The following is a 14,005-nucleotide window of genomic DNA, read 5'->3' on the forward strand; positions in this document are numbered from 1 at the left end:
TGGTGTTGGTCCTGCACATTCCATGCTGCCCATGCTCCCACACTTCCCTTATACTTGGCCATTGGCATGCTTCCAGACTGATATGCAGCCTTTATTTGGAGCTGTCACGGCTCCGTTTTGGATTTTGCAGAAATGTACTCGGTTACTAACCGAGTACATTTCTGCAGATTACACTAGTCCTGCACGGCCGGATTCAAGCTTCCTGGATCGCAAATTCACCTCATTTGCATGGATTTCTCCTGCAAATGGGGTGATTTGCATACAGGGTCTTAGTCCATGCAGGACTAATTCAGGAGTGCTCGTGCACGCCCCTGCAGGCTGTTCCTGGATTGCATGGCAGACATGTTGCCTGCTAGAGCTCCTGCACTAATCCTGCATACCTGGAGATATTGGAGCACTATAGTGTGGACAGGGACATTCTACAGCAAATTGTTGAACTGTGCTGGCCCCTCCTTACATACAGAACCAACAGAGGGGAACCCATCCCAGTGGATACCAAAGTATATGTAGGCTTCCAAAGGGCAACTGGGGATATTATGGGGATCTCACAGGCATCAGCATCCAGGGTACTCCACCAGTTCCTGGATGACATGTCAGCACATGCCAGTGAGTACATATATTTCCTCAACAATTGTGAGGTGTTGACCAGCAATATGCATCTCTTCCACCAAATAGCAGAATACCCTGAAGTAGTGGATGCTATAGACTGCACGCACATACACATCAAAGCACCATCTGGTGAGAGGGGTAGGGTCTACATAAACTGCAAGGGTTTGCCCGGCCACAAGGTAAGGCACTCTTCCTATCAATTACTGAATGGAGTAGTATGTTCTGATAGTTGTATGTATGGTATGGATGCGAGCATGCAAGGGAATTGGGTGGCTGAATGGGATGGCAGCAGAAAGTGGACACCTATATGGCAGCATGAAATTCATAACAAATACTGGTGTCATCTTACTAGGCAGTACTAGACAAGGTGACAAATCCCACCACAGTACATGTGGTGGCCCAAATTACTGTGGGTGTCCATAGGACTCACACATGCATGTCAGTGAGGCTCGCATACCCACCACCAGCCTCAGCCAGCAGGACAGGTGTAGATGACCATAAAGAAAGGCTGGACTAAGGCCTCCAAATGATGGCAATGGTGAACAGCCCCACTCCAGACCTACAGAGACAGACTACAACAGGTCTGGCAGTTGTGTGTTAGTTCAGAAGGGTAAGAAGTCTGAAACTGATATGTAGGTCAATAAAACCTAAGATCTGTACTCTACCGTTATGCCTCCAGTCTGCATGATAGGTAAGAATACAATATGAAATGGAAGCCAACAGAGTACCTGAAATACCAGTACAGTCATAGCAAATGTTTAAAGTCACCAGGTGTGCCCCCCCCCCCACAATCCTATGTAGAAATGCAATAACATGTAAGTGCGAGGAGTAATATCAGTGGAGTAGACTGTTGCATGTGTACAATATGCAGGAGTCTGTGTGTTAGGTTATTGTGTGTTCATTATTGTCTGGAAGTGGTCAGCATGTAGGCCTGGAGAATTGTGTCTCAGTGGCCTATGGGCAGTACTGTGGTTGACAGGGCCATGTTCCGACAACTGCAGTGCCAACCACAATGCTTCTCAGCAATACCCATGTCAGCAGTCATGCATACTCACAGTCCAAATGTCAATATCTGTCACCGTCTGAAATATGGACATGGCATGAATGTGGGCCCATACATACACACAGTACACAGGTGGAAGTACCCTAGACAGAGTGCATATATTGTAACTGTCAACTGCACACAACTTTGGAATTGTACAGACAGGTTAGCAGCACATTAGTTGTCCGTGTAGTATGGAATACTGGTGTAGTCTGGCCAGTCATTGACAGACCACAAAGGGCACAGTTATGAAGTAAAAAGAGATTGCCTATGTCCCTGCACAAGGCAGCATAAGGGGAATGTCCGAGGTATATCTGTGAGTCAGCTGCAAGTAGCTTCCATATCACACATGCACTCAGCTCACCCCACCATCAGCCAAAGGTTTATCACAGATCATATCCTTGCTGTTGGGAATAAGTACAGTATGATGCCACTTCTGTATGGGAATACCCACAGAATGCAGCATGCTGAAGAGGTATCCTATGCAGGTGTGTCCCTAGTTGTAAGCAGCACCCTGCCTGCATCCAAACCAATGGATCAATATGGACAAGAAGTATTGCCAGTAACACCTCACACACTTACCCTGTCACCCCAGGAGAATCAACTGGATCGCAGCCTGGGAATGTAGGAGTAACAGAATGCACTGGCCTGCTACAGATGGCCTGCATCACTACCAAATGGTCTACAGTCCTCTATCAAAGGCCTGAGCCTCACCCATAGCGCCAATGTATGGTATCTCATGGGGTCCTAGCTAACAACCTAACACAGTCAACAGAACACAAATGCAAGGCCATGTTGACAAATCCCAGTAGCATGCCCACCATGTCCTACTACAGGAACTGTGGACCAGTCCATAAATACCACTGGGATGAAGGGCCAACTATAAGGATACTTTTCAGATATTGCTTGCATAATGTTAGGAAGAAGATAGAATAACGGGGGGTGTAGAAGCATGGACGTCATGGAGTGTGTGAAGTCTGAAACTCTGATGTGTTCCCATACTACTCCTGCCTGCAAACCAATTAATGGGTGGCTACAAACCTGCTCATAAACCACAATGTGAAGGGGAACTGACCAGATATATGAGCCCTACCTCTGGGAAACCTGGGTGAATCTGTACAGCTGAGAGGTATGGCCACAGATATGGCCATTCTGTTAAGTCGATATATGTACAAGAAGGGGATCCTCAGCCACTATACTACCAAAGTGCTGGACCATTTACACAGACCCATCAGCAAGTGTCTGTAGCTAACTCTACAGAATGGCAGGAGTGTGCAAGAATGTATAGGCTGCAGCCCACAATACTGGACTCAGCTTCATTCATCTTGTATTTCCCAGTAAATCACTGTGAGCAAATAATTATATCTGTCAGTAGTTGACATAATACATCACAGTGTAAAATAGTACATATGTCTGAATATCTCTGCTAACACCAACTATGTAACACAAGCAGCACAGAAAGCAATAGTTATAGTATCCCCCTATTTTTCGCCCATTGTGACTCCATATTGTCAACCTATCTACAGATATCCTGCAGAAACAGTTTGCTAGCTGTAGGTGTAGAACACCAAACCCTGGACTGAAGTACAACCCTACCTGGAATGGATTTACACACTCAATACAGAAGCTCATATTGGGCATGCTCCTACACGTAAAATGAAGCCCATGTCTGACAACACAGTGGACTATGCATATCTGTCATTTTTAGATGTCTGTGCACACACACCAAATTGTACACCATTTATGCTTCACACACACATTAGATAGGAATACTCACACATATCTAAGGCCAACAGACTATAATTTGACATGCCCACACAGAGATGTGGGGAAGACAGAAACAGACAGTGACAGAGAGAATTCAATTATGAGGCCTGTCCCACCCACTACACATCCAATTGGCCTATATCACATGATGTGCTGATGGCAATCACTGTAGACATTCCTTTCGGCAGCCCTCAGCCCTATAGTGTCTGTGTGGTGCATGTAACACAATAGTACAAATAAGTATTCATGTAGCATTTGTAAACTCAGTCCTGTCAAAAGTAAAGTTGTGTGTGTGTGTGTGTGTGTGTGTGTGTGTGTGTGTGTGTGTGTGTGTGTGTGTGTGTGTGTGTGTGTGTGTGTGTGTGTGTGTGTGTGTGTGTGTGTGTGTGTGTGTGTGTGTGTGTGTGTTTCCAGAGGAATGATTTATGGCCCATTCACACACACTGCACTTCCCATTGCCCATGTTAGCACTCCTGCTGATGTCAGTCACCTTGAAATAAACCTTTGGGTAGATCTCAGCCTTATATGCTCCGTGGTGATAACTGCGTAATACGGTAGTTTGTTGGCACCTGATTTTGTGGACATTCACACTTAGTACACTTCCCTTACCCCTCCTTTAGCACTGTTGCTGGTGTCACTCACCTTCAAAGATACCTTTGGACAATTTCTCAACATATAAACTTTGTGGCACTTGCAATAACTGCATATAGCAAACTAGTTAGGCAAGAGTTCTAGTCGTGGTCCTGGCAACTGTGAAATGTGTGTGTTTGTGTGAGAGAGAGGGTGTTAGTAGACAAGAGTATAAGGAGATGAGGTGCATGGCAAAGAGAGAGGTGGTGAAGGCTAAGGATAAGGCATATGAAGAGTTGTATAAAAGGTTGGACACTAAGGAGGGAGAAAAGGACCTGTACCGATTGGCTAGACAGAGGGATGAGCTAGGATAATGAGGGAAATGTACTCACAAGCGAGGAGAGTGAGTTGAGCAGATGAAAAGAGTACTTTGAGGGGTTGATGAATGAAGAGAATGAGAGGGAGAGAAGGTTGGATGACGTGCGGATAGTGAATCATGAAGTGCAGTGGATTAGAAAGGAGGAGGTAAGGATAGCTATGAAGAGAATGAAGAACGGAAAGGCTGTTGGTCCAGATGACATACCTGTGGAAGCATGGAGGTGTTTAGGTGAAATGGCAGTGGAGTTTTTAACTAGATTGTTTAATGAAATCTTGGAAAGTGAGAGGATGCCTGTGGAATGGAAAAAAAGTGTTTTGGTACCGATTTTTAAGAATAAGGGTGATGTGCAGAGCTGTAGTAACTACAGAGGGATTAAACTGATCAGTCACAGCATGAAGTTATGGAAAAGAGTAGTGGAAGCTAGGTTAAGAAGGGAGGTGATGATTAGTGATCAGCAGTATGGTTTCATGCCAGGAAAGAGCACGACAGATGTGATGTTTGCTCTGAGAGTGTTGATGGAGAAGTACAGAGAAGGTCAGAAGGTGTTGCATTGTGTCTTTGTAGATTTAGAGAAAGCATATGACAGGGTACATCGAGAGAAGTTGTGGTATTGTATGAGGAAGTCAGGAGTGTCAGAGAAGTATGTAAGAGTGGTACAGGATATGTATGAGGGTAGCGTGACAGTGGTGAGGTCTGCGGTAGGAGTGACAGATGTGTTTAAGGTGGAGGTGGGATTACATCAAGGATCAGCTCTGAGCCCTTTCTTATTTGCAGTGGTGATGGACAGGTTGACAAACGTGATCAGACAGGAGTCGCTGTGGACCATGATGTTTGCAGATGACATTGTGATCTGTAGTGAGAGTAGGGAACAGGTGGAGGAGACCCTGGAGAGGTGGAGATATGCTCTAGAGAGAAGAGGAATGAAGGTCAGCAGGACTAAGACAGAATATATGTGTGTGAATGAGAGGGAGGATAGAGGAATGGTGAGGATGCAGGGAGTAGAGGTGGCAAAGGTGGATGAGTTTAAGTACTTGGGATCAACAGTTCAGAGTAATGGTGAGTGTGGAAGAGAGGTGAAGAAGAGAGTACAGGCAGGATGGAGTGGGTGGAGAAGAGTGTCAGGAGTGATTTGTTACAGACGAGTACCAGTAAGAGTGAAAGGGAAGGTCTACAAGAGGGTAGTGAGACCAGCTATGTTATATGGGTTGGAGACAGTGGCACTGACAAAAAGGCAGGAGTCAGAGCTTGACGTGGCAGAGTTGAAGATGTTAAGATTTGCACTGGGTGTGATGAGAATGGACAGGATTAGGAATAAGTATATTAGGGGGTCAGCCCAGGTTGGGAGGTTTGGAGACAAAGCCAGAGAGGTAAGATTACATTGGTTTGGACATTTGCTGAGGAGGGATGCAGAGTATATTGGGAAGAAGATGCTAAGGATGAAGCTGCCAGGTAACAGGAAAAGAGGAAAGCCTAAGATAATGTTTATGGATGTGGTGAGAGAGGACATGCAGATGGTTGGTGTGACAGAGCAAGATGCAGAGGACAGGAAGAAATGGAAACAGTTGATCTGCTGTGGTGACCCCTAACGGGAGCAGCCGAAAGAAGAAGAAGAAGAGGGTATGTATTTGTTGACACCTGATTTTGTGGACATTCACACATACTACACTTCCCTTACCCCTCCTTAAGCACTGCTGCTGGTGTCACTCACCTTCAAAGATACCTTTGGACAGCTCTTCAACACGTAAGCTCTGTGCTCTCATGATACCTGAGTAATGCCATAGTGTAACCGAATTGGTTAGGTAGACATTCTAATCCTGGTCCTGGCAACTGTAAAAATGTGTGTGTTTGTGTGAGAGAGTGTGTGTGTCTTTCTTATCACCTGATTTTGTGGACATTCATACTACACTTCCCTTACCCCTCCTTTAGCACTGCTGCTGGTGCCACTCACCTTCAAATATACCTTTGGACAACTCTTTAATAGATAAGCTCCGTGGTAATTGTGATAACTGCATAATGCCATAGTGTAACAAACTAGTTAGATAGGAGTTCTAATCCTGGTCCTGGCAACTGTGAAAATGTGTGTGTTTGTGTGAGAGTGTGTGTGTCTTTGTTGACACCTGATTTTGTGGGAATTCACACTTACTACACTTTCCTTACCGCTTCGTTAGCACTGCTGCTGGTGTCACTCACCTTCAAAGATACCTTTGAATAACTCTTCACCATTTAAGCTCTGTGACGTGTGCGATAAATGTGTAATGTAGTAGCAATGCATTGCTAGGTAGGGGTTTGAAACTCAGTACTAACAAGTGTGTGTCTGTCATCAGTATCCTGTGGGGGGTGATTGTGTAATAACAGGATCCATTGTAGTGTGGGTTTTGCTACATTATTATATTGAGGACCTGTATGCCCCAATGTCCACATTACAAGGCCAACAGTTCTCAAACACCATAGAGGTCGCTGTATACAATCTACTGCCATGTGCGATGACTATGTGACAGTATGGATTAGTGAACAATATAGGCAACCCTTATAATACACAGAGACCACTCTCCACCCATGGATCATACACAAACATGCTTGGCTCTTTCTCTCTTTCTTTCTTTCTTTCTTTCTTTCTTTCTTTCTTTCTTTCTTTCTTTCTCTCTCTCTCTCTCTCTCTCTCTCTCTCTCTCTCTCTCTCTCTCTCTCTCTCTCCTCTCTGGTAGATGTAGAAAAATACATCTGTTTTGCATAAGCAACAGCTTGACTTTTGTAGGTAATGCTCACAATCAGCTGATGGCCTGTGCACGAATTGGAGTCCCCCACTTACTAAATGCATGTAGAACAGCTGTGGTATCATTCCTATAGCCAATTGCATGGAAACACACTCCTATAACTAAGCACTTCATGTAGGTGTTGGCCCTTTTCCTTCACTGTCAGCAGGACTTCATGTGGGTGCCTGACAAACAGCATCACAGAGGGTAGTTGGAAATACCTCTTACAACAAACACTGTGGAGACAGGCCAACAAACTGGAGGGGGATGTTCCAGACATGGGGACAGAGTGTAAGTACTGTTGTTCTACATTTGAAGTAATGTTGGTTTAAAAGGGTTTGTGTGGATATGGCTGTTCTGCATGATTTAAAGTCTAGCATGACAGTGTTATGTGGTTGAGAAAACTCTCATCTGTAGGGCTATCTGCAGACTGGCCAGAGTTTGGAGTCTTAGATTTGGTGTGTTACTCACACATTTTCTGTCTTTATAAATGCAGTAGCATACTCTGATGATTCCAGTCAGTAAATGGTAACATCCATGTGTGTTACTGACGTCATATCCCTCAGAAGAGATAAGTTATAACAAACCCTGTTACACCAGCAATTTTCTCAGTTTATAACAGCAATATGTCAATACTGGCCCTGTGTTTGTGCCTGTGTCCCCCAAGTCTGTCATCCTTTGTCCATATGTCATGCAGTAAGAGGTGGATATGTACAGTATATCATTATTTACTGACATCATTCCTGATATCAAGCCAGTGATATATCAGACTGCCAGACATGTTATGTATAGGAGGCCTTATATTTGAGGACAAAACCTAGACATTCTGTTGTAGTCTGTACAGTAGTGAGGTCTGTGTACTTATGGTGATTGTTGACAGAGTATCAGTATTGTGTAGCAGTGTATTGTGAATATGTTATTTGGCCTGTGTACAGACTGGGGTAGATGTCAGTGTTCTTGGTCCTGTTCTATCTGATGTTGCATGCTGCTCCAGTTTCTGGTACCCTATCAGCTTATATGTTTGTAGGGCCAGACTGAGATGTGTCCCATACCACTGTCAGGCATCAGACTACACTGTGAATTGGGCAGTATGGGTTCCTATTAGATGACCGAAGACGCATTCTATCGAATGCGTCTTGGTTGAACTTAAAACAATGAAAAGGCAAAACAGCGAAGCGGCTTTTAAGCAAATTCTTTCCCAGGGAAAGAATTCGCTTGGCCGCTTCCATTACTTAGTTATTTTTGGCACTGTAGTGCGATCTCTGAGTTGGTATATTTAAGTAGGGGGTGTGGGGGGCAAAGCCCCCTGCTTTATGTATTCTTTCAATTTTTTTTTTTGCCTTATTTTTTTTTTTTTTGGAACAGCGATTTTTTTCCCTTGGAAAAAAATCGCTGTGCTGAGCTTTCGAGATTGTAAGCTTTCGCTTACATGGGGTCGATTATTCATCTTCACTTTTTTAAGTGTTCAATGATGGAATATAGACCCAGACTGTATATGTAGGGTTAGTGTGTGGGTGGCAAATATGATGATGGATTTTGTTCACGCAGTCCATATACTGCACTATTAATTAGGCTTACCATTATGTGACTGTGACTGTGTTGAGATTGGTTGTGGGTATGCACTTTCACACTGTTGTCTGTTACTCCATGCTGTTACATGGCTGTAGTGCCTGCTATATTTCCAATTACATGTATTCTCCCATAGAAAAACTGGGTTAATGTTGTGGCAGTCTGCCTGTAGTTTAGACAGTGCTTGGTGATATGCCTAGCAGCTCAGTGTATATACCCTAGTGTGATGTTATGTCCAGATATTTGTCAGATGTACTGTTGCCTGACGACCATACGTGTTGTGTATTTCTGACAAAGCAGTGGGATGCTGTGAAGATGTATGTCACTAACTAGTGGGAAGTATGTGGGCTTGGGACCTCTGCTCCTCCATTTAATATATGTTAGGATAGACAGGAAGGTATGAATGCATCAACTGTGTGAGCTTATCTACTCCAGTATTTGTGATATATCCCCATTTTCATGGCTTTAAACATCCCCTTTGTCAAGCTTGGTCCACATTTCTTACACTAAGCAGATCTGTGTATACCTCTCGACTGGCCAGATTGTTTCAGACTGTCCACGTTTATTGCTCATGTTTCTCCTGTATTCCACAGGATCATTACTGTGGTTTGTGTGGTACTTCACTATGATGTTTTTTTCAGTAAACGATGGCGTACATGTCAGTTTCAGCAGAGCCTTCCTTCAGAACATGCATGTTGACATAGCCCTTGTTACTATAGCAACATTTTGCATTTATAACTGCAGTACATACATTATGTTCCCTTGCACTAAGATGCTGAGAGTTATGGTGCTGAGGTATGACTCCACTACATGTTATGGGCATATGTTTTATATATATATATATATATATATATATATATATATATATATATATATATATATATATATATATATATCCTTTTTATGTGTAAACATGAAAGTTGTATATTCCTTCTCAGATGTATCCCACCATATTTATCTATTATGTGTATATTTAGATATAAAAACATGAATGATTTCACACTATTTTTGGGTCTATATTACAACGTCGAACTCACAGGAGTTCGAACGTTGTAATATCGAACCTAAAAGCCCAAAATATGTAAATAGCAAAGCCACAGCACACCACTTTTTTTCGCAGAGAAAAAAAATCGGTGGGCCACTTTTGGGCTTTGCTATTTCCTCCACTGTGGTGCAATCTCAGAGTTGCTATATTTAAGTAGGGGGGGTGTGTGGGAAGCACATCCCCCCATGTTTGGGGGTGAGAGGGTGAAGCCCCCCACTTTAGTTAAGTTAAATTGTGGGGGGGGTTTGTAATGGAACAGCGATTTTTTCCCTGGGAAAAAAATCACTGTTCTGTCTTTTTTGTAATTATTGGATTTCGAACTTCATGGTTCGAAATTGCAATGTTCGAACTCCTGTGAATTCGACGTTGTAATATAGACCCCTATTTTCACTAACAAATAGTAAACAATTCTAGTAGTCAAAGCAGTTGTTCACTACTATTCAGTATGTGTACTGAATAATATATTTGAAAAAGCAATGCATATTTGCGCAGCTCAGGTGGTGTAGTAGTTAAGTGCTGTGAGTATAGTGTACAGGGTCCTGTGGTGAAGACCTGCATGGGCTATTTATTTTGTTGCTAGGCAGACAAGGGCTAATAGAGACAAGGTGATTAAGGGGTATGCATGGCTTTGCACGATGGTAAGCGCTACTAACGTGTGGTTAAATTAATACTCGCTTACACCATGTAGGCTTTGCTTACCAGTGCGCAAATCTGCTTAGCATTTAGCAATGCTTAAACCTGCTAAGCATAGCCCAGCCCTGGTAACCAGTGATCACATTCCAGTCTGATCAAATAGCAGGGTAATGACATCTTTAATAAGTGTATTTAATTCCATGTACATAACATGCGTCTATGTGCTGTCATTACAGTCACAAGGGGTGTGAGTATACTTTATGAGACACCTGAGTATACATGGGTAGTACCACAATCTTTTCTCTTTGTATGTGTTTCATACTTGGGTAGTATCCCAGGTTATATGCAGTCACATCTGCATGTATTGTATCATTACATTACTACTTTTAACAGTGCTTTTCCAAGTAAGAGTTGATTGCAGATTGTAGTACTGGAACCATACACTCCTGCATGCAAAACTGGACTCTGAGTACTATCATGTTCTTGGTGTTTGAGCTGTATGTTTTTATGTATGTCCTATTGGATGTTGATCTGATATGGTGATATTAACTGTAGACTACTATGTTTTTAGGATATGTCATTGATGACTGATGTCATGTAGTAATGGCATACCTATCAGTTTCAGATGTCTATCTTTCAAAACATTCATCCTAATGCATAACCTGTTGGCTATCTACTTTCAGTCTGTCCTCTGTACAGATGTGCAAATGTCAGGTCTTGGCTGCTTACAGGCAATCTCTGATTGACTGACACTGACATGTCTGCCCAGCTGTGTTATGAATGCCACAACTAGGAAACCCCATTCTGTATGCACCACATGCCATGGATACCTCAAACAGACTACCACAGTCAGTTGAACATGTTTGGGTACAGGTCCCTAATCCAGACACTGGCCATGTTATGCAATATATGTTGCATACATGTCAATTGGAGCACCTCACTGTCCCTCTTCAAGAGAAAGCCAGATGAGTGGATGTTAAATGTAACTGTCACCCAAGGGATCACTCAAGTGGCATTACTTGATAGATGGCCTGCTGACAAATGTCAGGTGGCATGATACCAGTGTACTCACATGCCCTACTCTTCTCATCTCTCAATGGACATTAGCCTGGTACACACCTAGGAACACCTGCACCTATGGACCTCTGTACTGACAAATGTGTCTGTGTACATTACTGAGTATAACAGTGTTTGTGTGTTTGTAAACTTCTAGTTGAAAATACTCTGAAGGCCTTCTCACCCACTACACACCCCATTGCTATACTTAGAAAGGGTTGCTGCTGTAATTCACATTAAATGTACCTTGTGACACTCTTCACCCTATGGGCTACCTGAAGCTTGCAGTACCAGAATAACACTGTTCTACAAATGGGTAGATAGGCATGGGTTACCCTCTGAGTCCTAGCAAATGTGAGTGTGTCTGTGTGCATGTGTGTGTGTGTGTGTGTGTGTGTGTGTGTGTGTGTGTGTGTGTGTGTATGTGTGTGCAATTGTGTATGAGTGTGCATATTTGTAGGAGACAGCATTCTGAGACCACATTCTCCAAATACACTAAACCTTGCCATACATTATAAGGGATGGTGATGTTGCTGACATTAGGAGAGCCATGACAAAAACCCTCACCCTATTATCCCTGTGACATGTGAAATAAATGCATATCCCTGTAGTAGCAATACTTAGATAGACAAGGGTTTGTATTGCAGTCCTGGTAAATGTGTGGTTGTGGGTATGTCAGAGCATTATCATGGGTTTCAGTGAGTACGATATCCAATGTGGATTGGGGGTGCTGGGTATACTGTCTTTGCACCATGGTACCCCCAGTACATGTCCCAAGGTCCACTGTATGAGGACCAATGTCACCATCATCCATACAGGTAACTGATGACACTCTTTAGTCAAATGATGCATGTGCTGTGTTCAACAACTCTGTAACAGTATGGACTCACTGACAAGGTAGTCAGAACTGCTAAACCCAGGTCTGTCAAATGTGTCTATGACTGTATATGTTTCTCAATGTGTATATGACAGTATGTTATACTATGTATTGTCCATTAACACCCAGTGTATCCCCATTACCATACCATACAAGGCCTGGTGATGTTGTTCACTTTACAGGAAGCTCAGGGCACACCTCACCCTACAAGCTCTGTGGTGTGTACAATTAAGGCCAAATACATTAGTAGCAACAAGTACCTAGGCAGAGGTTCTAATCTCAGGGTTGCCAAGTAAGTGTGTATGTATGTGAAGGGATCTACTTCAGTTTGCAGAAAATATATTTCCCAGGAGATCATTTGTCCAAGAACTAACTGGCAAAAGGTAACATTTCAAAGCAATCATCTTGTGGAAATTCATTCCATCAAAACTAGTAGTGGATGTGTAAATGCCCTTTTCCCCACAGTACAGCTGTACAGTGATACTGGAGTTGGTATATATAGTTGGGTGTGGTTGTTGTGGGCAGAGCCACCCACATTGGGGTTATTGTTGTGCGTATTCCCCCTCTTAATATGCTGTTATACTGTACAGTTTATGTTAAGAGGTTAAGTAGTTGTTAATCACACTGTGTGTGGTTCTACACCACCCCACACCCTCCAAAGTGGGGGGCTGTGCCCCCCACACCAGCACACCTATGTATACCGACTCCAGGAATGTACTACATTGGGGAAAAGGACATATACCTTGCCAGTACCATTTCCAATTAAATGAAATCTGGTGGATTGATTATTTACTGATGGGATGTTTTGGCAATTTGGTCTTGGTGGAATTACATAGGCCAAAATGAGTTCTCTGCAAAATGAAGTACATCCATGCGAACAGTATTCTCTGTGTATTGCATCACACAAAAGCCTCTGTGTGTGTGTTATTCGCAAACATTTGGTGAATGCCACCTAGTACACTTACCATTGTCCACTGTAGAAGAGCTGCTTACATCAACCACCATGCACTCACCTGTATACACCCCTCTCACCTATCAGCCATATGGCACATGCAGTAACTGTTATACAGACCCAATGCTTGTATTCAGCTGTACCCGGGATATGACACAGTCAATGTGTTACCACATTCCAGCTGACAACATGTTAAACAGCATTACATTGCTAAACTATAGTACAGTCACCCTGTGCATCAGAACCATATTAGCATGTCCCTGCATTGATGGTATGGATGACAGGGATGTGGCACAGGTATCATCATATGCACAGGGTGTGGTGTGGGTTTTCCAGAGTCCTAGGCTGACCCATTTGGTTGACATCATGTGTGTGGGTTAGGGGGTTCTTTATTAAATGTCCTGTGCAGACGTGGTGTTTGTAGGTATGGAGGTGCCCTAGTTGTGTTGATGTGTGTGTGTATATGTATGCACACAGTTCTGCCATGTGGCTGCCCTATACATGGGGTATGTTGAACAGCTGCAGTCCATACATGGCAGGGTGTACAGTTCACTGTGTCTGACCACAGACATGGGAAGTGCGCCTGCCAGGGGTTGCATGGACACCACCAGGCAGAAGCCAAGATATGATACTCTCCCCTGACAATGACAATTGTCCACTGGACCCGCATCCCTGTTGGGACCAGCCAGGACCATGTCCACATGGCCTGCTGCGTTGTGGTGTGGACAGCACCCCCCTGCAGTGCTGGTACTG

Source organism: Protopterus annectens, chromosome 9.part0, assembly GCF_019279795.1.
Source record: "Protopterus annectens isolate FY-2018-M chromosome 9.part0, PAN1.0, whole genome shotgun sequence".
Classification (NCBI taxonomy): domain Eukaryota; kingdom Metazoa; phylum Chordata; order Ceratodontiformes; family Protopteridae; genus Protopterus; species Protopterus annectens.